At 48.5% G+C, this 22,956-nt stretch overlaps 1 protein-coding gene across 6 annotated transcripts in view; it reads right to left on the bottom strand.

Moving 5' to 3' along the window:
- BCL11B (BCL11 transcription factor B) overlaps window positions 1–22,956 on the bottom strand; it is a 174,553-nt gene that overhangs the window by 9,399 nt on the left and 142,198 nt on the right. The gene's annotated exons all lie outside the window — the stretch shown is intronic.

Raw genomic sequence — 22,956 nt, 5'->3', positions numbered from 1 at the left:
TTACATTGGCCACAGGTCCAACCCATGGCTATCAATGCCATTTTATAGATGAATAATTCATTCAAAAACTGTCACAAAGATGCAGCAGTACCATGTGATTTTGTTCCCCCTGCATGGCTTTTCAAGTGCCGAAATAGTCATAGCTGTTTTGATACATGAAAAAGCATAGAGGGGAAACAAAACTGCATGTTGGTAGTGTGTCACAGGCCGGATTGGGCCCTTGTGGCAATTTTTAATGGTTAAATTCTCCTCTAAAATGGCACTGATGGCCATGGTAGTTTGGCCCCTAGTTTCAAAATTCTTTGTTCAAATCTCCACTTAGCTATCAAACTAAGTGGTAAGCTTGAATCAGTCACTTTAACATACATTATAGGATTGTTCTTGATAAAAGAAGAGAGCAAAGAGGATCACTTCAGGGAAGGATAAGTAAATAGGAGATATTGAAGAAACTATGTAAACCACAGACAGTGCCTGCTTTCTTGCGCTAAATTTGCACTGAAATTCTTTTAATAAATATAATTTATTAGAGATGCTTAAGCAGCATGCGTAAATTCAACCCAATATTTCATTCAACTACATTGGTCATCAACTGGTGAAAGATTAGAAATCTCACCTACATATGGAAAGTGCACCCTAAAAAATGTTCCACAGTTGTTTATCAGAAACCCTAAACATATCAGAAGAGAGCCATCAAAATCAATTTAACTATGAAAAGCCACTGTGGCCATCTATTAAGTACCTGATATCTAGCCCATCCTTGAACACAGAAATATTAAATTAGTACTTTGATTCACTTGTTTTTCTTCGTTTCTCAATTTCTCCTTTCAGTTCTGTTTCAGATTTAGACAACAGGCAAGCAGACAACCATCACTGCTACATTCAGGATTCTGCTGACTTTATGGATGGACACAATGCAAACTTTTCATCTTCTTCAATATGCATAATGGCCGCTATGAGCTTCAATCTTGGGCAAATTCCTTGAAACCATCAGATTCAGAGATCACATTCCACCTTTCAAAGCAGCTAATGGTAGCTGAGCTCAGTTTCAAAATTAGTGGACTCTCACAGCAGCGATTATATTAACAAAATCAGGGTTGTTCAGTACTTGAAGCCCTCTTTGGAGTAAAGCCCCGATTGATTAATTCTACAGCTTTGTGGAAGGCTGCTATTAGGCAGGTTTGCTGCTTCCCTCTGTTTTATCCTCACACAACCAAGACCAAAGTACCATATGAAAGCAAATTACACGACATGCACAGTCCTATAGGCTCCGAGGGTGACCAGGACCTGCAGAATTTTGTTCCTCTAGTCTTCCTCACCTTTGTCAGCCAGATAAGGAACCAGAAAAATTTTGGTCTGATATGGTACAGCTATATTTGGGTTCTCCGATATAGAAAGGTACCTCATTTCACTCCTTGTATTGTGTTCTTTTACAATTCCCATCTAATAATTCCCCCAAACTGATGTCTTACCAAGAGTACAGGTTGCAGTTAAAGAATAGGCACCTGTGTGCAGAGAATTACTATTAGCATGGCCAAGAAAATTTGCCTTGGAGGGTCACTGGTTCCAGGAGCAAACTGAATCAGTGGGATCTAATTATCTCAGACCTTGGCTGCAATGCACCTAAAATAAAATGGCCAATATTGTAATGCCCCAGTAGAGATCTATAGTGCAGCCTCATTAGTAAGTTCAAGGACTACTCCAACCCCTCCTGGGCTGCTAGGAAGTACCTTCTTCCCTGACTTCACCTGAAATCACAAAAAATTAACTAAAAGTACCCAAAATAAAGTTCAGAAAAGAAGGACACATAGATAGGACAACAACCTAAGCCCCTGAGATAGGGCTAGACACAATTTGTCAATTAAGAGGGAAGACAAGCAGATTCTGCGATCACAAGGTACACTGTGACCTCACATTGGTCATACTGAGTAGGTTAGATCCCCTCAAAAGGTTACACGGTGGTGGGCCAAATAGGACTCCATGGCTATCCATGAACCATTACCAACTTAAGGAAAATCTGCCCCCCTCCCCTTCCAAACATTCACGCATTGATGACATGCTAGAATGCTGTGGGAAGGGAGGTGATTTTTTTATTTGTTTTGAAATAATCTTGTTCAACTATAACAATGGGTATTTATTCCAAACCTTTTGGGACATTACCCCTAAGCAAAAGATGTTTAAAAATGCTTCTAGCAGCAATAGCTACCCAGTTTATACCCAAGCATTCTGCATAAGGATCTGCTTAGTACTGGAGAGGAATTCCTGTCAGTATGTGTATATATGTAATATTCTGAAGATGAATTTCAATACTTTCAATAGTTAATATTTTTCTTTCTTGAGACTAAATGTGACAAAAAAGTCTAGAGCTTTAATATTTCTTAAACAATACCATGTGTATTATAAAAATGACAGGTCACTGAGGCAAGCTAAAGTATATAGCATGTTTAACAATATGTTTTACCTCAGTTCACCCGTGAATGGACTTTCATAAAGCTGTTTCTTAAGTATGACCCAATAGCAAACTAGGAGCAAAATCTTACAAGGTCATATAGCTTCAAATTAAAGAGGGCTCAGTACCCTTTACCTCCCTCTTATCCATACTTAATTGATTATCTGCAGCTGATTTGAGTCTTTCAATTTTACAGCCATTGCTTGAATTTTCTTTAGCATTTTCAGAAGAAATGTCAATGTGTATTACGACTTAAGCTGAAAACCAAGGCCAGTCTAATAACTTGTAGGGAGGGGAGGTATAAAAATATTTTGTTTAAATGGTAGTTAGCTGGCCATTTGTATTTGCGACACGGAGGAGAGATATTTTGTTTTATTCCCCCCCCAATTTCACCTCTGGGAGAGAATCTTTTTCTTTCCTGCTTTCTGATTCCCTTTCAAACCTGGCTTATTAGTGTTTTACTGGCACAAGACACTGAAATGATGAGTTATCAGTCATAACAGCAGCGGTTCTATTCTCTTTCTCTCTCTTTCTCCCTCTCTCTCTGTTTTACTTCACTTTCATGCCCCCAAACTCTTCTTTTCTGCAGCCCCCTGTTCACAATGGCAAAATTGTCTTCAGGCTACTCGGCTACGAAGACTCTGACAGAATTGGTTATTTCTTCTTCTTTTTTCCCTCGCTTCACTTTCACAGCCCTCAAAGGCTGTCCCTAGACTCTCCTTTATTTTTTTACAAAAATACTTAACTAAAAAATAAAATAAAATGTTCATTTCCATATTATCACTTCATGGTTATCTTGCCGCGAAGTTGCCCTGAGCAGTGTGGATGCTCACTTTTAAGAACAGAACAATGTCAAAAAGTGTTTGAAGATAAGCTCCAAACATTTTTATATTTTAAAACTTGCTAAGTATTTTAAACATACCTAGGAATGGTCAGATACATCTATAAAGTGATCCCCACAGTTTATAATGGAAAGCACCTATGCTTGAAAACAGTTTCCTTACATAAGCTCACCTTCTTAGGTGGCTCACAGTGCCATCCTAAATGGAGTTACATCCTTCAAAGTTGATTTACTTCAATTGTCTTAGAAGGATGACTACCTGCCTAGGATGGCTCCATTGGTCTGCTACACACAAAGGAGAAAAAGCTTCCCATTGTCGCATTTCCTATGTTAAACCTAAGCAGAGAACTCCAGATACAGCAGAGTTAGAGTTCCACTCTGTGGAACATGAGGAGATTCACATTTAAGGGAGCAGATCATCCTATAGGTATTTGAGTTCCCTCCATTTTACTGATCCCCCATAACCCCAACTTTGAGGACCTAGTTTTTCATTAAAAAGCAAATGTTTACCTAAAAGTGCAGTATAGTTTTCAATGTGTTGCTATTTGCGTGCACACACCTCTCGCAAATACTCTTGGATGAATGGAGCACACAGGACTACATTTCCCAGTAGGCTTCAGAAATCTAACACAGCAACCGCCAGTTTTTGCAAATGAAGTGCAGATTAGAGGTGGGCACAAACGAAAAAAATGGCAGTTCGTTCAGTTAGTCGCGGTTCATGAGTCACAAACTTTCATGAACTTGTCCTGGTTCGTGAACTGGTTCATTCAGTTTGTGAAAATGTCAATTTCGGGTCAGCAAAAAGTCTGCAGAGGGCCCATCCCCTCCCCAATAGCCTACAAAACTGATTGATCGGTGCCAGGCTGTCTGCAGTGACGAACTGAAATACAAACCAAACAAATCAGGCTAAAATTCATCATGGTTTGAGAGAAATGAGCTCCCACAAACTGCTGGTTCGCAAACCACGAAAAAGCCTGGTTTGTGACGAACTTTGGTTCGTAATTCAGTTCATGCCAACCTGTAGTGCAGATATTTTTAAAAATCTTCTTTTCATATTTGTTTTCACTCTCCCCTCAGTTTATTTAATCTTTCTCCAAAAAGGTCCTCCCTCCTGTCATTTCAGTGAGGATGGAGGCACTCCTAAAACTTCCCCACTATATGAGTCCTTGTTTTCATTTATCCCATTAGAGTGAAAGCACTAAAAAGGAAGCACAAGCCTCTCCTCAGTTTTTGTAATGGTCAAATCTGCCTCTACCTATAGCAGTGAACTCTATCTAAATCACTTCTCTCCAATAATTAATGTTGTAGTTGCACTTTAGTACAGACTTATCTTTTTATTAGATATTATTAGTGTGGATATTCTTATTAAAAACTCAAATAGTAACTCTTGTTCCCAATTACACAATGCAATTATAGTATTTCCTTACAATTTCTAGTTGCTATTAAGCATATGTGGGAAGCATCAAATAGTGTTCCAAAGATCCAAAGAGACAGAAACATGCTCGAACCATAGTGAGATTGGTCAAGGACCCTGAAATGTTCTTTTCTTCCAGGTACTGATCTTATTAGGCCTCATAACATCACAATGGGTCAAAATGGGATTGTAATAAACATGGCCAACCAGAGGAGACTTTTGAAGCAGCATGCCAGTCTATATTGTTAACTCTCTCGTCAACCAATAGGTTCACTGGAAGCCAACTTTAAGCAAAGATGAAAAGTGATGAGTCAGGTCCATCCACAACCACCACCTAAAGCACTCACCTAAAAAACTGCATGAATAAAATGACTACCTGCCTAGGATGGCAGTCACTGCTGTAGATTACGTCAGCCTCCTGTTCCAAGGCTGTTTCCTCCCGATTCAACTTTTCTAACAGACATCACTAATCTCCACTAGCATTACTTAGCATTCTAACTAATGGATCTTGCTGGATTAAATAACGAGACCTTGAGAATCCCGCGGTTTAAACCCATGCAAGTAATTATAGACTGCAATTTCTGAACCGACCTGCCTATTCTGAGACTAAATTTTTTTCCTGGAAATAAAAATAATTGTTCTCTCTCTTACTCAGTGATGGACTACATTATGTTCAAAATGTGTGTGTGTTAAGGTAAAAAGCAAAGCATAGTTGAAGTTAGTACTCCCACACATAGTACAGGTTCTCACTGAGACTTTGTCCTGGGTACGAAGCAGTTTTTACAATGGGCACTCATTGAAGAAGGTAGAAAACTTAAATGCTTTTCTTTCCACTTAGCAGTTGATTCCTGTTGAAGGCCCAGTTCTTCCTATAAGTTCACCCCCTCTTCCTGCCATGCATCAAGTGCGGTCCATTTTATACAAATAAAAATACTTAAAAACACAAATACAAATTAAAAAAACATGCACACAAAATGATTAAAAACGCCAAAAACCCTTTAAGTACATTATATGGAAATTTAGAACAGACATATAATGTATCTTAATTTATTTTATTTTTTAATTTCATTTTTCAGTTAAAATTGCCTCCCAATTCAGTTCACAAGAATGAAAATTCACTATACCAGTGGTACACATTGAACATAAATGAAAATAAGAGACAGTATTTTCCTAAAATTATTTTTTCCTCTGTCCTCAGAGCTCTTCAAGGGATTCCTTTTTAATGGATTGTTTTTTAATTACTGTTTTTTGTATAATTGTAAGCCGCCTCAAGCAGAAGAGGTAGCACAGAAATATTCTAAATAAATAGCTCAATTAATTCTAAAATTTGTATGTATCAGCAATAAGCATTTCTCTTCAGATGAGGAGGAACCAGTAGCAACTTAGCCACAGGTATACTTCCATTTGGGAGTGGGCCGTCTTATTCGCCCCCCCCCCCCCGCCCCCACACACACATACACACCTCCTTTCTTTGAAGGCCACAGCAGGAGGCTGTCCGGGGACGAGCCTCCCCTCCCTCCTCGCCGCCGCCCCCCCCGCCTCCAGGGGCCCCACAACTCACCTAGCCGGGGCAGGCGCGGCGGCGGCCGGGCGCGGCCGCGGCAGCCGGCCCGGCGGCCGGGCGAAGCGCTGTCGCGGCGCCGCGGAGGAGGCGGCGGCGGCAGCAACCCGGGCGGGAGGAAGCGACCCGGGGGAAGCAAACCGGCAGGCTGGGCGGCCGCCGGAGCGGACGCCTCCAGGGCAGACGGCCCCAATGCGGTGGCGGCGACGACGGCAGAGGCGAGGCGGCGCAGCCGCGAGGCCCGCGCTTGCGAGGCCGAGCCTCGCCCGGGGCCGCGAGGCAGCGAGGGGGTGGGAACCGGCCCCGGCGTCGGCAGGCGATAGGCCGGCCCGCCCGCCCACCAGGGAGACGGGGGAAGGGCGCCCAATGGCAGCTGGGAGGCGGGAGGAAGGAGCACCAGGCTTCCCACCCCGGAAAGGCTGGAGGCAGGTGTTGCTGCCGGCGTTGGGACAGATAATGAGCCTCACCTGGGGCGCTGGCGATTGGGGAGCGGGGCGGGGCTGCCCCTAGCGAGGGAGGGGATAAAAGGGGTCAGAGGCTCCCTGGCCAGGGAGGAGAAACAGGGAGGCTGTCCTGAGGGAAGGACCATCCCTGGGCCCAGAGGCTGTGCTTACCTGTTGCCAGACACGGTTTAACAGCCCTGGAGCCATCTGAGGCCAATCAAAAGGGAAGCTGAGACCCCTGGAGCCAGCAGACAGGCCGCCTGCCCGGCCTAGGTAGCAGCGGGACAACCCCCCGGACCCGCCGGCTGCGCTGACCGCACCCCCGCCACAACGGACCCGACGGACGCGGCGCCCCCTGCTGACGGAGAAACTCACAACGTGGTGGAGAATGCAGGCCTTCGACCGCTAGTGAAGCGCCTCCCCTACCTACCCACGCCTGCGGGGTGGGCCAGCAGCCGGTCTTTCCTCCGTCCGCCAACGTTTCCGGGACCCACCACCACACCGCCTACACCCCCGACAGCTATGGACCAGGGAGGAGGAGGCGGAGGGGCAGCGCCTGCCAACCCCAGCGGCTCGTTTGACTTTGCCCAGTTCGGGCAGTGGATGGCCGAGCAACAGGGGCGCCTGTTGCGCGACATAACCTCGCAGCAGACGGAGCAGCAGGGGCGGATTCTGCAAGACATCGTGGCCCAACAGCGCGACGCCCAGGCAGCCCTCCTCCGGGATGTCTGCCGCACCTTAAGGGACGCCCAAGGCGGCGCCGGAGCCCCAGCTGGCCCGGGGGGCCCCCACAGGGCCGCCCCGTTCCAACTCACCAAGCTGGGGCCAGAGGATGATGTGGACGCGTTCCTGGAAACCTTTGAGCGCACCGCGGAGGCTGCCCAGTGGCCCCCCGCCCAGTGGGCCTTCATTCTCGGACCCTACCTGACCGGGGAAGCGCAGGCCGCGCTCAAGGCTCTCCCAAAGGAGGAGGTGGCCGACTACGCGAGGCTGAAAGAGGCCATTCTGGACCGCTACGCCATCACCCCCGACACGTACCGCCAGAGGTTCCGGGCCCTGAGCTATAACAAGGGTGATCGGCCGCGGGGGTTCGTAACCACCCTCCGGGACCTGGCCTACCGATGGCTCAAGCCAGAGACGCCGGGCGAAAAGGCCATCACGGATCAGGTCGTCCTGGAGCAGCTCCTGAACGTTCTGCCAGCCAAGGCACGATACTGGGTGGCCTGTAGCAAGCCGGCCGATCTCAAGGAGGCCACGGCCCTGCTGGAAAACTTCATGGCGGCAGAGCCAAGGGAGCCCAACAAGGACGGAGCTACACCAGGGCGCGACGGCCGACCCACCGGGAGGGCCCGGGTAGGGCCCCGTGGACCCCTGGGGGCTGATTCCGCTGCCCTCCCCCCCACCGGGGCCAAACCTAGCAGCAGCGGAATCCCGCCCCGCTGGCCACGACCACCGCCACCCAACGTGAACGCCCCCGGCGGCCCGGCCCCTGCCAGCACTGCCGACCGAGGGCCCTGCTTTCGCTGCGGACAGCGGGGCCACCTGATGAGGGACTGCCCCCTAATGGAGTGCGATGCCGGGTGGGAGGAAGCCCTACCACTGGCCACCCGCGCGGTCCGGCCCCCGCCCCTACTGGTCATCGTTGAAATTGCGGGCCGGCGGCTGTCAGCACTCCTAGATAGCGGCAGTTCCGTCTCAATGATACGGACCAGGCTCTTGCCCGAGGGCCTGCCTGTCGTGCGGCGCACGTCCGTCGCGTGCCTCCACGGACACGCAGAAGAGTACCCGGTGGTGAGAGTTCCGGTGCGCTACCAAGGACAGGAGTGGGAGTTGGAGCTCGCCCGAGTGCCCGCGCTCCCCTACCCGGTACTGCTGGGCCGAGATGCGCCAGGCCTGGAGGTGCGGTTGCAGACCTCGCCAGCGGAGGCCCTCCCCGCCACCACTGACCCCGAGCCCCGTGCCGGGACCTCGGCATCGCCTGATGATCCCTCGCCACCCTCCTGGGGTGCCGATCCCGCCTTCCGGGAGGCCCAGGCGACTGATGTTACCCTCGAGTCCCTCCGGGACGCCGTGGCGGTAAGTGAGGGGTGCATCCGGGACGGGCGGAGGGCTGGCCGCTACCCCCGAATTGTCAAGGAAATGGGCCTCTGGTACAGGCTGACTGCCAGTCGGGGGGTTGAGACCCGGCAGTTGCTGGTCCCGCAGGCCTTCCGGGCCTCCGTCCTCTCCTACGCCCACGACCACGCCTGGGCCGGCCATCAGGGGGCCAATAATACGCTGGCCCGGGTCCTGGCCCACTTCTTCTGGCCGTCCGTGGCTGCTGACGTCAAGGCCTTCTGCCGCTCCTGCCCAGTGTGCCAGCGAGCATCCACCCGACCGGCCCCCAAAGCCCCACTGATGCCCCTGCCGCTCGTACAGACCCCCTTCGACCGCCTAGCCATGGACTTCGTGGGACCACTGCCACGTACGGCCCGCGGCTGCCGGTTCCTACTGGTCTTGGTTGACTACGCCACCCGCTATCCCGAGGCGATTCCCCTGCGGTCCATGCAGGCGGCCGGCGTCGCTAGAGCACTGATGCGGTTCTTCGCCCACGTGGGGTTGCCCCGGGAAATCCTCACCGACTGTGGGACACCCTTCACGGCCTCCTTGACACGACAGCTCTGCTCAACCCTAGGCATCCGCCAGATCTTTACGTCCATCTATCACCCGCAGACCGACGGCCTGGTGGAGCGCCTCAACCAGACCATCAAAGCCATGTTGCGGAAGCTGGCACGGGACAAGCCAAACCAATGGGATCTTCTGGTCGATCCCCTCCTCTTCGCCCTACGGGAAACCCCTCAGGCATCCACCGGCTACGCCCCCTTCGAGCTGTTGTACGGCCGGCGGCCACGAGGCATCTTGGGGGTGGTCGAGGAGCAATGGGCGACCCCCCGAGACGACCCCGCAACAGCAGCGCCGGACTACGTGCGGGAGTTGAAGGAACGCCTCCAGCTCGCCCGGGAGACGGCTCAGCGCAATCTGGCTGAGGCCCAGGAGGCCCAAAAAGAGCGCTATGACAAGGGAGCCCGGCTACGCACCTTCCAGGAAGGCGACAAGGTCCTGGTCAACCGGCGAGTCTTTGGCCCGCAACAAGCCGGAGACCCCTGGAGGGGCCCCTTTACAATCACCCGGGTGCTGGGCCCTCTGACATATCTGGTCCAGTGGGGCCCCTCGCGGCGACAAGCCAAGAGGCTGCACGTCAACGACATCAAGGCGTGGCGGGAGCGGGAGCCGCAGGCGTGTCAACTCGCCGCCGACCCCCTGGAGCCCGCCGATGGAAACCTGCCCTGGATCCCCCGGGGGGGCCCCCCGGAGGCCCCCACGCTAGACCCGGCGCTCCTCCCGGAACAGCGTGAGCAGGTGGAACAGTTGCTGAGGGACTTCCCCCACAGCTTCTCACGGATCCCAGGATGCACCACGACGGTGACCCATGCCATACCTACCCCGCCGGGGCGGGTGGTCCGGGCACCCTGGCGGCCCTTGCCCCGGAAGCAGTGGGATGAAGTGGACCGCGAGGTAGCTGACATGCTCCAGCTCGGGGTTATCGAGCCCTCCCGCAGCCCATGGAGGAGCCCTGTGGTGCTAGTGCCGAAGCCCGACGGATCCGTCCGCTTCTGCATTGACTTCCGGGAGGTCAACCGCATCGCGCAGTTTGACGCCTACCCCATGCCGCGGGCGGAAACCCTCATCGACCAACTGGGCACCGCCCGATATCTGACAGCCCTGGATCTGACGAAGGGCTATTGGCAAGTGCCCATGGCGGAAGGTGACAAGGAGAAGACAGCCTTCGCCACGCCCCAGGGGCTGTTCCAATTTCGCATGATGCCCTTCGGGCTACACGGGGCGGCCGCCACCTTCCAGCGGCTGGTAGACACGGCATTAGCCCAGTGCCAGGGGTTTACCGCCGCCTACATCGACGATATTCTCGTCTTCAGCCCCGACTGGCCCTCCCACATGCAACACCTTCGCCGGGTTCTGCAAGCCCTGGACGCTGCCGGCCTACGGGCAAACCCGCAGAAGAGCCGGGTGGGCTTCCAGGAGGTCAAATACCTGGGATTTATAGTTGGCCGCGGCGTGCTGAGGCCGGTCCCCGAGAAGGTGGCCACGCTGGAGGACTGTCCCCGTCCGACCACCAAGAAGCAGCTCCGACGCTTCCTGGGATTGGTCGGATATTACAGCAAGTTCATTCCGAACTTCGCATCCCGGGCCAGCCCCCTGACAGATCTCCTCCGGAAAGGACTGCCTACCAAGCTCCCCTGGACGGCAACGGCCGATGAGGCCTTCCGGGCGCTCCGGGGGGCCCTGTCCAACGCCCCGGTCCTCCACAATCCCAACTTCAATGAGCCTTTCGTCGTCCACACTGATGCCTCGGACACGGGGCTCGGAGCCGTGCTCTCTCAGGAAATCGACGGGGTGGAGCGGCCAGTCCTCTTCCTAAGTCGCAAGTTGCAGAAGGCCGAGCGGCAGTATGCCACAGTGGAGAAGGAGGCCTTGGCCGTCAAGTGGGCGGTGGGGGCCCTCCAGTATTACCTCACCAATAACCCCTTCACCCTGGTTACGGACCATGCCCCCCTCTTGTGGATGGCGCGGATGAAGGACCACAATGCCCGCATACTTAGATGGTATATGTCGCTCTTACCTTTCAGTTTTGTGACGAGACACCGACCAGGGCACCTGCACCGGAACGCCGACTTCCTGTCAAGAATGCACGAGGAAGACCCACCTGCATCTGGGAGCGAAAGGGGGAGGGCGTGTCCGGGGACGAGCCTCCCCTCCCTCCTCGCCGCCGCCCCCCCCGCCTCCAGGGGCCCCACAACTCACCTAGCCGGGGCAGGCGCGGCGGCGGACGGGCGCGGCCGCGGCAGCCGGCCCGGCGGCCGGGCGAAGCGCTGTCGCGGCGCCGCGGAGGAGGCGGCGGCGGCAGCAACCCGGGCGGGAGGAAGCGACCCGGGGGAAGCAAACCGGCAGGCTGGGCGGCCGCCGGAGCGGACGCCTCCAGGGCAGACGGCCCCAATGCGGTGGCGGCGACGACGGCAGAGGCGAGGCGGCGCAGCCGCGAGGCCCGCGCTTGCGAGGCCGAGCCTCGCCCGGGGCCGCGAGGCAGCGAGGGGGTGGGAACCGGCCCCGGCGTCGGCAGGCGATAGGCCGGCCCGCCCGCCCACCAGGGAGACGGGGGAAGGGCGCCCAATGGCAGCTGGGAGGCGGGAGGAAGGAGCACCAGGCTTCCCACCCCGGAAAGGCTGGAGGCAGGTGTTGCTGCCGGCGTTGGGACAGATAATGAGCCTCACCTGGGGCGCTGGCGATTGGGGAGCGGGGCGGGGCTGCCCCTAGCGAGGGAGGGGATAAAAGGGGTCAGAGGCTCCCTGGCCAGGGAGGAGAAACAGGGAGGCTGTCCTGAGGGAAGGACCATCCCTGGGCCCAGAGGCTGTGCTTACCTGTTGCCAGACACGGTTTAACAGCCCTGGAGCCATCTGAGGCCAATCAAAAGGGAAGCTGAGACCCCTGGAGCCAGCAGACAGGCCGCCTGCCCGGCCTAGGTAGCAGCGGGACAACCCCCCGGACCCGCCGGCTGCGCTGACCGCACCCCCGCCACAACGGACCCGACGGACGCGGCGCCCCCTGCTGACGGAGAAACTCACAGAGGCATATAACAAGAAACCTTTCTTTAGCTCTCTTTTACTAAACATTTCAGGCTCGCTTTACAAAACTTCAACAAAGGCAATGAAAATATAAGGAATTTTAATGCTGCTTCAGCACCACTTTAGAAAGTCAAGGAAATAGCAACTTGCAACATTTTAATACAAGGGTATGGTTTTAACACTCAGGAGCAGACATGTATCTGCTTCCTCCATAACCACCTCCACTGCTCTTTTTTATAATAAGCATTTAAATAATTGGTCCTACTTTTTTTTTATTCTAATACCTCCCATTAATGGTAATGTGGGTGCTCAGTAAAAACCACACCTTCAATTGAATTATTATTGAATTAAAATGCTTTAATTGAAAGCACTGGTTTAACAAGTCTTCTTTAAGATTTTACCGTAAGACCCGTAGACGTTAAGAGAAAGGAATTAAACCATGAAAATGTTTTATGTGAGGAAAAACTAAGAAAAACTGATTATTGAACCAGAAATCCCCATAAAGTTTCTGGAAGCTCAATTTCTGCTTCATAAGGGACTGCAAAGTGGATGCAGTGTTTAATCATATGTTTCAGATGTTTTACAAGCACAAAGCACAATCCACAAACTAGTCAACTTCCAGAATATTAGGATTCAAACCTGATCAGGACTGAACGACACAACCATGTTTATTTTCCAATAACTTCACCTATGTTTTGATACCTTAATTGTGTTGAACAGTTACTGCAGATTACCAGATTGTGACTTGGAGATTTTATCCTTTATTTAAAAACCACTGATGTGGGAGACAAAGGTGTGGCTTTTCTATAGTACTTGTATCTGTTCTCATTCTCTCCTATAGTAGCTACAAGATTATAAGGCTTATAGCAGACAGATAAAAGTAGTAGGGTAAAAAATGGGCATATGAAGCCACATTCACCTTGTTTGGTTGGTAGAAGATGTAATAGTAAAGAATGAATCTCTGGGTTGCCTCCTGGCCCCAACCAACTTTCACCAACAGAGTTTCCAAATGACTTTAATGGTACACTAACCAATCATCAGACAAGTTTACCATTGTATTCCTTACCAAGAGATGTCACTCATTCATGTTCATTTAGCATCGATCCCATGCCAAGCAACCCATGTACATATTAAAAATGGGGAGGACAGATGTTGCCTCATGAACCTGATAAAAACTGTAAAGTCAAAGTGGTATAGCAATTACAGCTAGGACTTGGTTGTGACTAGAGGCAGGAATGAACCAAAATATGAACTGGACCAGTTTGTGGTTCACGAACCAGCGGTTCATGGGAGCTCATTTCTCACGAACCATGATGAATTTTAGCCTGGTTTGTTTGGTTCATATTTCAGTTCACCACTGCAGACAGCCTGGTGCTGATCAATCAGTTTCCCAGGCAACAGGGGGATGGGCTCTCTGCAGACCTTCTGCTGACCTGGAAGTGACATTTTCATGAACCAAATGAACCAGTTCTCGAACTGGGGCAAGTTCGTGAAAGTTCATGGTTCGTGAAATGCGACAAACCACAAATGGCACAGTTTTGAATTTTCCTGGTTCATGTCCATCTCTAGTTGTGATCCAGGTTGAAATTCCTACTCGGCCATGAAGTTCATTGTGCCAGTCACTTTCTCTCAGCATAATCTACTTTGCAAAGTGATTGTGAGAATCAAATGGGTAAAGACATCATTTCTCACAAACATGGATCAAAGTGGATTTCTAGCATGAGGTCCTAAAGAAGCTCTAATCTGCAACGTACAATAAAACAGAGCACAAGAAATGAACAGTCTAATCTTAACACTGGTAGCAACAGCAAAGGCTCACTTGCATAATCAATTTAGAGCTATTTATTCAACAAATACACTGTGGAGTGCTTTTTTAGACTCCTGAACATGGCTTGTGGTATATTGTGGTGTGGATGATATGTATTCAGGTGGAAGACTGATGTGTGTAGTACATGATGGCCTGATGATTTTCTGGCCCATTGCAGCTCTATGATTCAGTTTATTTGGAAAGGTTACATGCCATTTACTGTGCCAATGAAAGGTCCTAAAACAAGACATTTCACCACTATAAGAAAAATTGCACCACCACTAAAGAAACCTTTGTGTATGAGGTGCAACAGTAGTATAATTTCAGGGGAATTGAAAAATGGAGATCTTGATGTGGAAGAAGCATTGAAATGTGGGTTTTAGTAAACTGGACAGTTGAATACTGGATACTGGACTGCATGGACGTTTAGTTTAATCCATCAGGGCTCTTTTGATATTCATATAGATTTGGAAGGTGTGTGGGAAATGAAAGAGTGCAGTAGGTATAGGTAAAAGAGAAGGTTCGGGAACTACCCAAGCGTTGCAGATTTGTACATTAGCACATGCCCAGTGTTAGCACAGGTATCTCTTCACATAGACTAACAGTGAGGTAGGTAAAGCTGAGAGGTGACTGGCCCAAGGTCACCAAGCAAACTTCCATGGCAGCGTGGCTGGTTCTCTCAGATACTAGTCCGACACTCTAACCACAGGTATCCCTTCACACAGATTAACAGTTGCTCTTAAGTCATTATTTTATTTATTTATTTGTTTCATTTATATCCTACCTTTCTCACCTGTGGGGACACAAAGAGGCTTACATCACTCTCCTCCATTTTATTCTTACAATAACAATTCTGTGAGGTAAGGCTGAGAGTAGGTGACTGGTCCAAGGTCATCAAGCAAGCTTCCATGGCAGAGGGGCTGGTTCTCTCAGGTACTAGTCCGACACTCTAACCAGGGCCGGATCGGGGGGGGCAGGGGAGGTAGTCTGCCCCCGGCGCCACCAGGGAGGGGGCACCGGGAGCAGCTGCCAGCTGCCAGAGGGCGCAGGCAGCAGCGCAGGCAGCAGCGCAGCCCCCCATGCTGCCTTTCGCCTGCCCCGCAGAACAGGAGGTGGCCGGCTTGCCACGCACCCCCTGTCCTGCAGGGCAGGCAAAAGGCAGTGCAGGGGGCTGCGGGGCTGCCCACGCCATTCGTCTGCCCTGCAGGACAGGGGGCAGCCAGCCGCCCCCTGTCCTACGGGGCAGGCGAATGGCGCAGGTGGCCGCGCTCCCTTTTGCCTGCCCTGCAGGGCAGGGAGTGTGCGGCAAGCCAGCTGCCCCCTGTCCTGCGGAGCAGGCGAAAGCAGTGCGGGCGGCTGCGAGGCCGCCCGCGCCATTCGCCTGCGGGGAGGCGAATGGGGCGGGCAGCTTCCCAGCCCCGCACGCTGCCTCCGTTCTGCCCTGTGTGATGACGTTACCAAAGTGACGTCATCACGCAGCGCAGGGAGCGCACGCGCATGAGGTGGCCGGCCAAGGGTTGCCCCAGGCATGGGCAACCCTAGATCCAGCGCTGACTCTAACCATACAATATAATTACTGACAACAGAGTTTCCCTCATGGAATCTTGCTATACATCATGGGAAATGTAGATGCCCTTTAAATGTCCCCATCCACACAGGAACTGTTCAGATAAGCAACTCCCATGCAGAGGGCAGCATAGTCAGGACAGAAAGTAAGAATGAGGACAATAAAGATGGCTTACCATACCAAGACATTGTCTCTTTCCTTACCAACACTTTAACTACATAAACAACAGAGAGCTTATTAAACTTGGGAGTTTGGCTCAAGAGTATTCTGAAGTAATCTCACAAACCCTACAGATGAACCACTCTAGCTTAATTTGAGGGGGCAAAGTTAAGTTTCAAGGCTTATAATTCTATGTGCTCCATTTACGAAACTGTAAAAATAAGCCTGGGGTTTCTAAGACAGTTAAAATGATTAAACAAGTTTGAAACATAACTACATTCCCCATATCTTATGAAGAGGAGGAAACCACGAATTACATTTCATCTTCATAGTTGCCTCTAATCTGTATTAATCACTAAAATCAACATCGATTATTCCATCACAAAGAGGGAAGAGGAAAAATACAGAGGAGCAGGGAAGGCCAATCTGTAATAAAACCATGAACTAACTTTTCAGTGACCCTTTTATTGTCTAACAACTGCAATCCAATCCTTATAATTAGATACCAAATAGATTGCTACTTTTTTTTTAAAAAAAGGGAAGGTTTTAGGTATGAATCCTAGATCTGAGCCAACAGAAGACAGATGGGACCTATAAAGCAGGAAGAGTCCTCAGTTTTTTTTTAAAAAAATAAGCACATTAACATGAGGTGGAAAAGATGTGCCCATTAGTGAGATGAAAAGGCCATAGGATGTACCTGTGGTATGGTGGTTTTATATATAGAACCACATTTATAGCCTTTGAGAAGAAACGCCACACTTCTCAAGGACGTTTCAGGCCTCTTCTTTGCATAAGGCATTCAAATGCATCTGAAATAATGTCAGTCTTCGCTACAATATATGAAATAAGCCAGCAGCTTGCTTTTAAAATCTAGCTCCTGTACAATGGTTTGTTTGAAAGCTAGCAAAGGATCCCTCCCTTCTTTCTCCCCCCTCCCTTCTTTCCAGGCAGTTTTTCTGAGATTCTGATCTTGCAAAAATGAACCACAATTCCAGGTTTCTAAAGTTAGAGAAGAAAAAAGGAGGGAGAATATTAAGGGGAAATGTTTTGAATCATTTAATGGAAAAACCAGTGTCCATTAAAATGCTTTAAAAACCAATAAAAGGCATCAAAAAGTTTTTTTTTTAAAAATTGGCATGGTTTTTCTACTCTGCTTTTGTGTGCACGTGTTTATTTAAACAGAACACACTCCAGGGGATATTAGGTATCTATTCCTAGTTAGTAAATGAAAGAGTGTGTTTTTTTACATTTTAATTCATTACTTCTTTTAACAAACATGAACTCACCATCCCTGCTTCTTGAAATCCATGAAATCTCTACGTTGAAGCTGAAGTAGTATTGTAAGGGCTGTAAATCTTGTTTTAATGGAATGTACATTTAGCTATGAGGAGATAATTGACATTATGGAGAGCCTGGATGCTGAATTATATAGGTTATCTAATACAAAGGGGACTCATTACAGAAGCACTACAAACAAGCAGTAATATATGTATATTGTTCAGAGTGGCGTTATAGCAAAAGTGTTCAGGTCCGCAGGGATTTATAAAACACAAGAAAACAGCAGACATGTACTTGTAAATTTGTCTCATTTGTTTCTGAAGTTAAAGGTTATTCCCTTGATCTGAATTTGTAATAAAAACATGCTAGGCTAAGGTTTGTCGGGAATGTTTGAATATGTAAATTGTGCACGATGATAGGAAATTATAGGTTAAAAACTGGATCTTGAGAATTTGTTCAGGATTGCAGAGACTAGATTATTACCCCCGCGCACACACACTTTTTAGAGGAAATGCTTGTTGTTGTTGTTTTTACACATTATCAACAAGATTTTAATTGACTGATTTGGACTGAAGTTAGTCCTACCATTAAAACATCCTAAGACTGTGCAGTCTTTAAATATAGGAGTATCTTAGGTGCTTACAAAATGTATAAAATAAATCTCTTGAACAAATTGTTTCGATTGGCAGATTCTCAAGAACAAGTTACGCTGCTTTTGATCCCTACATTGAATTCTAGGCAGATTTTTCCTAAACATGATATAAATTAATGGCCTGAAAGAACTTTCATTTTAATGAACTAATCTCCTATTTTACTTTAAACAAAGGATATGCCATCGTTTTTGATTTTCCATCACTTCCCGAAAAGGAAACATAGCACCGATATTGTACTTTATGTGGCTGAAGATAAGGTTTTTCTCCTTCTCTGAGCACCACAGTCTGTTCAGGTTAACCAACTGCAGTGTTAGAATAACTCCAGCCGACTTGTCACAGAGTACAAAAGTCATCGGCGACTGAATGTTCTTTTCTGCACCGCAATTAAGACGAATCAATACGACGTGCCACAAATGGTATTTTACTCTCAATAAGAACTCGGGCTGAGTTTATTCAGAATATTTTAGCGCTTCCCCGGGGGATTTTGGTCCGACGCAGATGGCAAATAAAGTACTCAGCCTAGGGCTAGAGCACATTATGCTAATTCTAATGTCAGATGTACTTTAATATACAGCTCTATTTAATCACCCCATTATTTCACATTTCCATATGAAAAAACCTGCGGCACTTCTGCAGAGCTTTCACTCTGCGACAAAGCCAGCTTCCTTCAACTAGCTCTCTGTGAAATGGGGAGGGGGAAGGGGTGGGGGAGAGGGAGAGAGAGAGCCTGGTCATTCTTGCCAGTCAAAATGTTACAGTTTCAAAGTTCCTGTATTTAAAGTGGATTGCCCAATATAATTAGGAAAATCGCTCAGCTTAGGGTGCTGATGAACATATACGCACAGAGCAAAGGAGGTGCTGGAATTAATACACAAGACAGCCCTCCCTTCTCTGTTCCGTATGTGTGCACACACACACACACGCCAGAAACATATGCAAAGAAGGGGGAGGGGAAAACGCTCTCACACTGCAGCGTAACCAATATTCACAACACTGTCACTAACAAAAACACGGAGGTTCTTGGTTTTGCCGATTCTGTTATTTGACATGGCTGGCACAGCTGCCAACCTACAGATGTCTCAGAATAAAAACCTTCTTACAGGACCTTCCCACCCCTCCCCTCGCCTCTTTGCTGGCTATACCAAACTGCTGTAATTAAAGTCAAAGCTTCAGTATAGATTATTAGTCTTTCTTTTTTCCCCCTGTATTGCAGGATACACTCTGAGAACGCTATTGGTAAAAGGGCTTATCCATGGCCTTGGTCGATGGGGAGGATGGTGTAAAAACGCTAAAGATTCTCCATATCTCTCCCCCCCCCCCCCCCCGGTGATATGCCGCTATATAATTTGTTTGCATGCTAACCTAACAAGATGACATATTCAAGATCACTTAATACAGATTAACTGTTCCTTAACTACTCTGACATAGTAATCACAAACAAGGTTATTAGATGAGTCCACCCTTTCGATGCATGTGAGTATTATAATCTGCATTAGTGTCCATAAATAGGGAACTACAAGGTGCTAGAAATTCTAGATGAATTAGCATAGAACACGGGAGTGTTTATTTATTTATGTGGCAACATTATATATGCAAACTGAGGTTCATCATGCTTACAGTTGCATAAAAGAGTGACGAGCTCTCTTACTCCGCAATGCTATATGTACCCAATCTACTGCACTATATTTATAATGCAGAAGTCCAGTATGGAGGAGATCTGGCCACAAACGGTACATGTTCCAGTTTCAACAATCTTGGCAGGTTACTGGCACTTCAATTATACTCAAGTAACCGTTACAGATTTTGGTGGAACTTGCATCCAAGCCAGTAGGCTTAGGCGTGTAGCCAGCATGGGCTACATGACAGATTTTTTGGACTTGAATCAATACCATGGTGAAGTCCAGCTTCTGTCATGGTGTCATATTGTTGCCTTAGGCAAGTCAGTACTCTTATTCAGATGCTGTAAAATCTTCCACACCAACTGACCCAGCGCACACAGACAGTGTAGGAACTAACATCTGAACAGGTGCAACTGTACTAACAAGTGCCAGGGATATGTTTATCTTACGGGCAATGGTTTGCATGGTTTGATTTTGGGAGGAAACAGTAGATGGCATGCACTTTCCCGCCACTTTTCTACTACCACTACCAATGGCCTGCTTCTGAGGACTTTTCATAAAAGAAGTACAGACATCGCATGAAATTTGCACAAAGTTGTTTTGTAATGTGTTGTTTGGGCCATAGATGCCTAACTTACAGAGTTGTTGTGAAGATCAGCTCAATAAAGACCGCAAAGCGTGTCAAATATACCATATAAACAATAAGTAGTAGTGGCACCTTGTGGGCAGTTTCCCTTCTGAGTTTTGAAAAAAGCCTAGCATGTTCCCTGCAATAAATAACAATTTCATAAAATAATAATTGATGTATGAATTCAAGATAATTAGGGCCTTCTTTCTTTCTTTCTTTTTCATGATAGGTTGGCTCCCAGAAGATGAACGAGATTTGGGTCATGGAATGCAGTTCACTGATGTGGATACATCTGACGTCCCACTGAGTCTCTCCACATTTTGTTGTTGACATTAAAACCCACCCAATTTACACAGATACAAAAGAAAGGCCTATTTTCCCTCTTTTCTTCAACCTAACCTAATATTCATACCTTAAAATTGCTCAGTAATGCATGCAATAGCCAGCACCTGGGGCCATACCTCACCTGGTTCCACTGTCATGCGTCAATGTTTAAAGATGCAGATTTCTATTGCTGTGACACAACATGACATATGTCACACAAATTTAATGCTCTAATATGAACATATTGGGTTGAAATCCTTACATTTGAAGTAAAAAAAGATTATTCATTAAAGGTACCTGATTTTTAAAAAAATTCAAAGAGGTAAATTAGGCACACCCATGGGATTGGGCACATGTGGTGAGATTTCCTCTCCCCTTTTGAATAGCCATGCCACAGTTTGAAGAAGAAAGTGTCGTTGAGTCACAACTAAGAATTCAAGGCAAGAGAAGAGCAGAGGTGGTTTGCCATTGCCTTCCTCTGCACAGTAATCCCAGTATTCCTCAGAGGTCTCCCAAGTCCTAATAGGTCAGACCAAACTGGGATATTCAGGCTGTTTGTCACAGCCTGAAGCCCTATCATTTTCAAAGGCAGTTTACTGTGTGACAGGAAAGTAGGGTTGCAAGGTCCCCCTGTACTCGCGGTGGGAGGTGGGAGCCCCAGCACATACCTTCTTGGTGTGTTGGTTGCACAGGCCTGCGCAATGACGTCACTTAAGTGACGTCATCACACAGGCTGTGACTGCCTCCGGGAGCGCTCCCGTGCTCCCCAGGGGCCCAGATCCTGGCCGTTTCGGACCCAAATTGGGCCAAAATGGGCCCAAAACAACCAGGATTGGGTCTGAATCAGTGAGGGTTGGGCCTGAATCGGCATGGAACAGGCCACTGCTGTGCAGGGGAGCATTCCCCCACCCGGCAGCGGCCCAATCCTTGCCATTTTGAGCCCAAATTGGGCTGAAACAGACCCGAAATGTCCAGGATTGGGCCTGAATCAGCATGGAACAGGCCGCTCCTGCACAAGGGAGTACTCCCCTGCACGGCAATGGCCCAATCCAGGCCTGATAGTGGCTGTTTTGGGCTTGTTTCAGCCCATGGGAGTTTGTGGACTACCTGGGAATGTGCCATGCTGCCTGGGAACACGTCAGTGAGGCCTGTACCTCCCCTGCTGACACGGGGTGGAGGGTGGGAGCGGGGATTCCCGCCCCCAGTGGGGAACAGGCAACCCTACAGGCAAGCATGTTGTCTGAGAAACACAAGGCCAAAGCCCCCTTGAATGCATGGCATTATTTGCATGGTTTGTTGAATCTCAGCCAAGTCTGTATTTCGCCTACTGCAACCTTGCTGAGATACAATGTATAGTATGGAACAGATCAAGAAGAGTATGCAGTAAATTTCAAAGGACTATAAACCATACAGCTTCCATGTGTCCTCTTGACCCTGCGATTCTTATCCCACTAGTGGCGGAGAGTGCCGTCAAGTCATAGCTGACTTATGGCAACCCCTGCTGGGGTTTCATAGCAAGAGACTAACAGAGGTAGTTTGCCATTGCCTGCCTCTGCAACCCTAATCTTTGCTGGAGGTCTCCCATCCAATTACTAACCAAGGCAGAACCTGCTTAACTTCCAAGATGTGCAAAAAACCTTGGTCCTACACATAGCAGCAGTTGCATGCTGGATACAGGCAGGGAGTTGACATGCACAGGAACGTCAAGGGTCTACCATAGATCACAACCGACATGTCAGCAGGTCTGTGGAAAGTGATTCCAAGATGCTTATTCAGGAAACAATAAAAGTTGTTGTTGTTTTGAAATGAAACACAAAACAGGGAATGCATTATTCCTTTTATTGGTCTGTACATTTTCACATTGCACAAACATTTCCCCTAATACCAGAAAATAGGCACTGGTTAGCAGAAAGCTAACAAAAATGCTTCTAACAATTTTCTGCCTTTGCATTTTTTATCTGATTAAGAGCTCTGTGTAACTTAAGAGCTTGCATGCTCCTTTAACAACTCAAGTTTGCCCAGTGACAGACCTGTTCGATCTATTGTTGTTCTTTAGAAACAACATGGAAACAACTGCTTGCAACAATGTTTCCCCCGCTCCCAATTACTTTATCCAACACTGAGATCTTAGCTCTTGGGCTTTTAAAAATTATTATTATTTTATACATTCCCTACTGTACCTATTAAACAGTGCCTAGAATAGTTCTTCTCTTAGTGTTTACAGGTAGCCCCTGTGAGCTGTTTCCAATGCAAATTATGGTTTATCGACACCTGTACCAATTTCAGATTGCCCTACTTCCCCCTACATATTTACTTCATTTATACCCCACTTTTCTCGCCAATTCAGTCCCGATTCAGTCCCAAAGTGAGTTGCAACATTCTCCCTTTTATCCTCACAATAAGTCTCTGAGGTGAGTTAAGCTAAAGAGTATGTGACTGGCCCAAGATCACTTAGCAACCTTCCATGGCAAAGTGGGGGTTCAAATCTGGATATACCAGATAGTAGTTTGACACATGCTGGTTCTTATTCTACTACTT

The sequence above is a fragment of the Eublepharis macularius genome, chromosome 2 (assembly GCF_028583425.1).
Source record: "Eublepharis macularius isolate TG4126 chromosome 2, MPM_Emac_v1.0, whole genome shotgun sequence".
Taxonomy (NCBI): domain Eukaryota; kingdom Metazoa; phylum Chordata; class Lepidosauria; order Squamata; family Eublepharidae; genus Eublepharis; species Eublepharis macularius.
The sequence above is the reverse complement of the archived record's forward strand: the minus strand, read 5'-3'. Positions and strand labels throughout refer to the sequence as shown.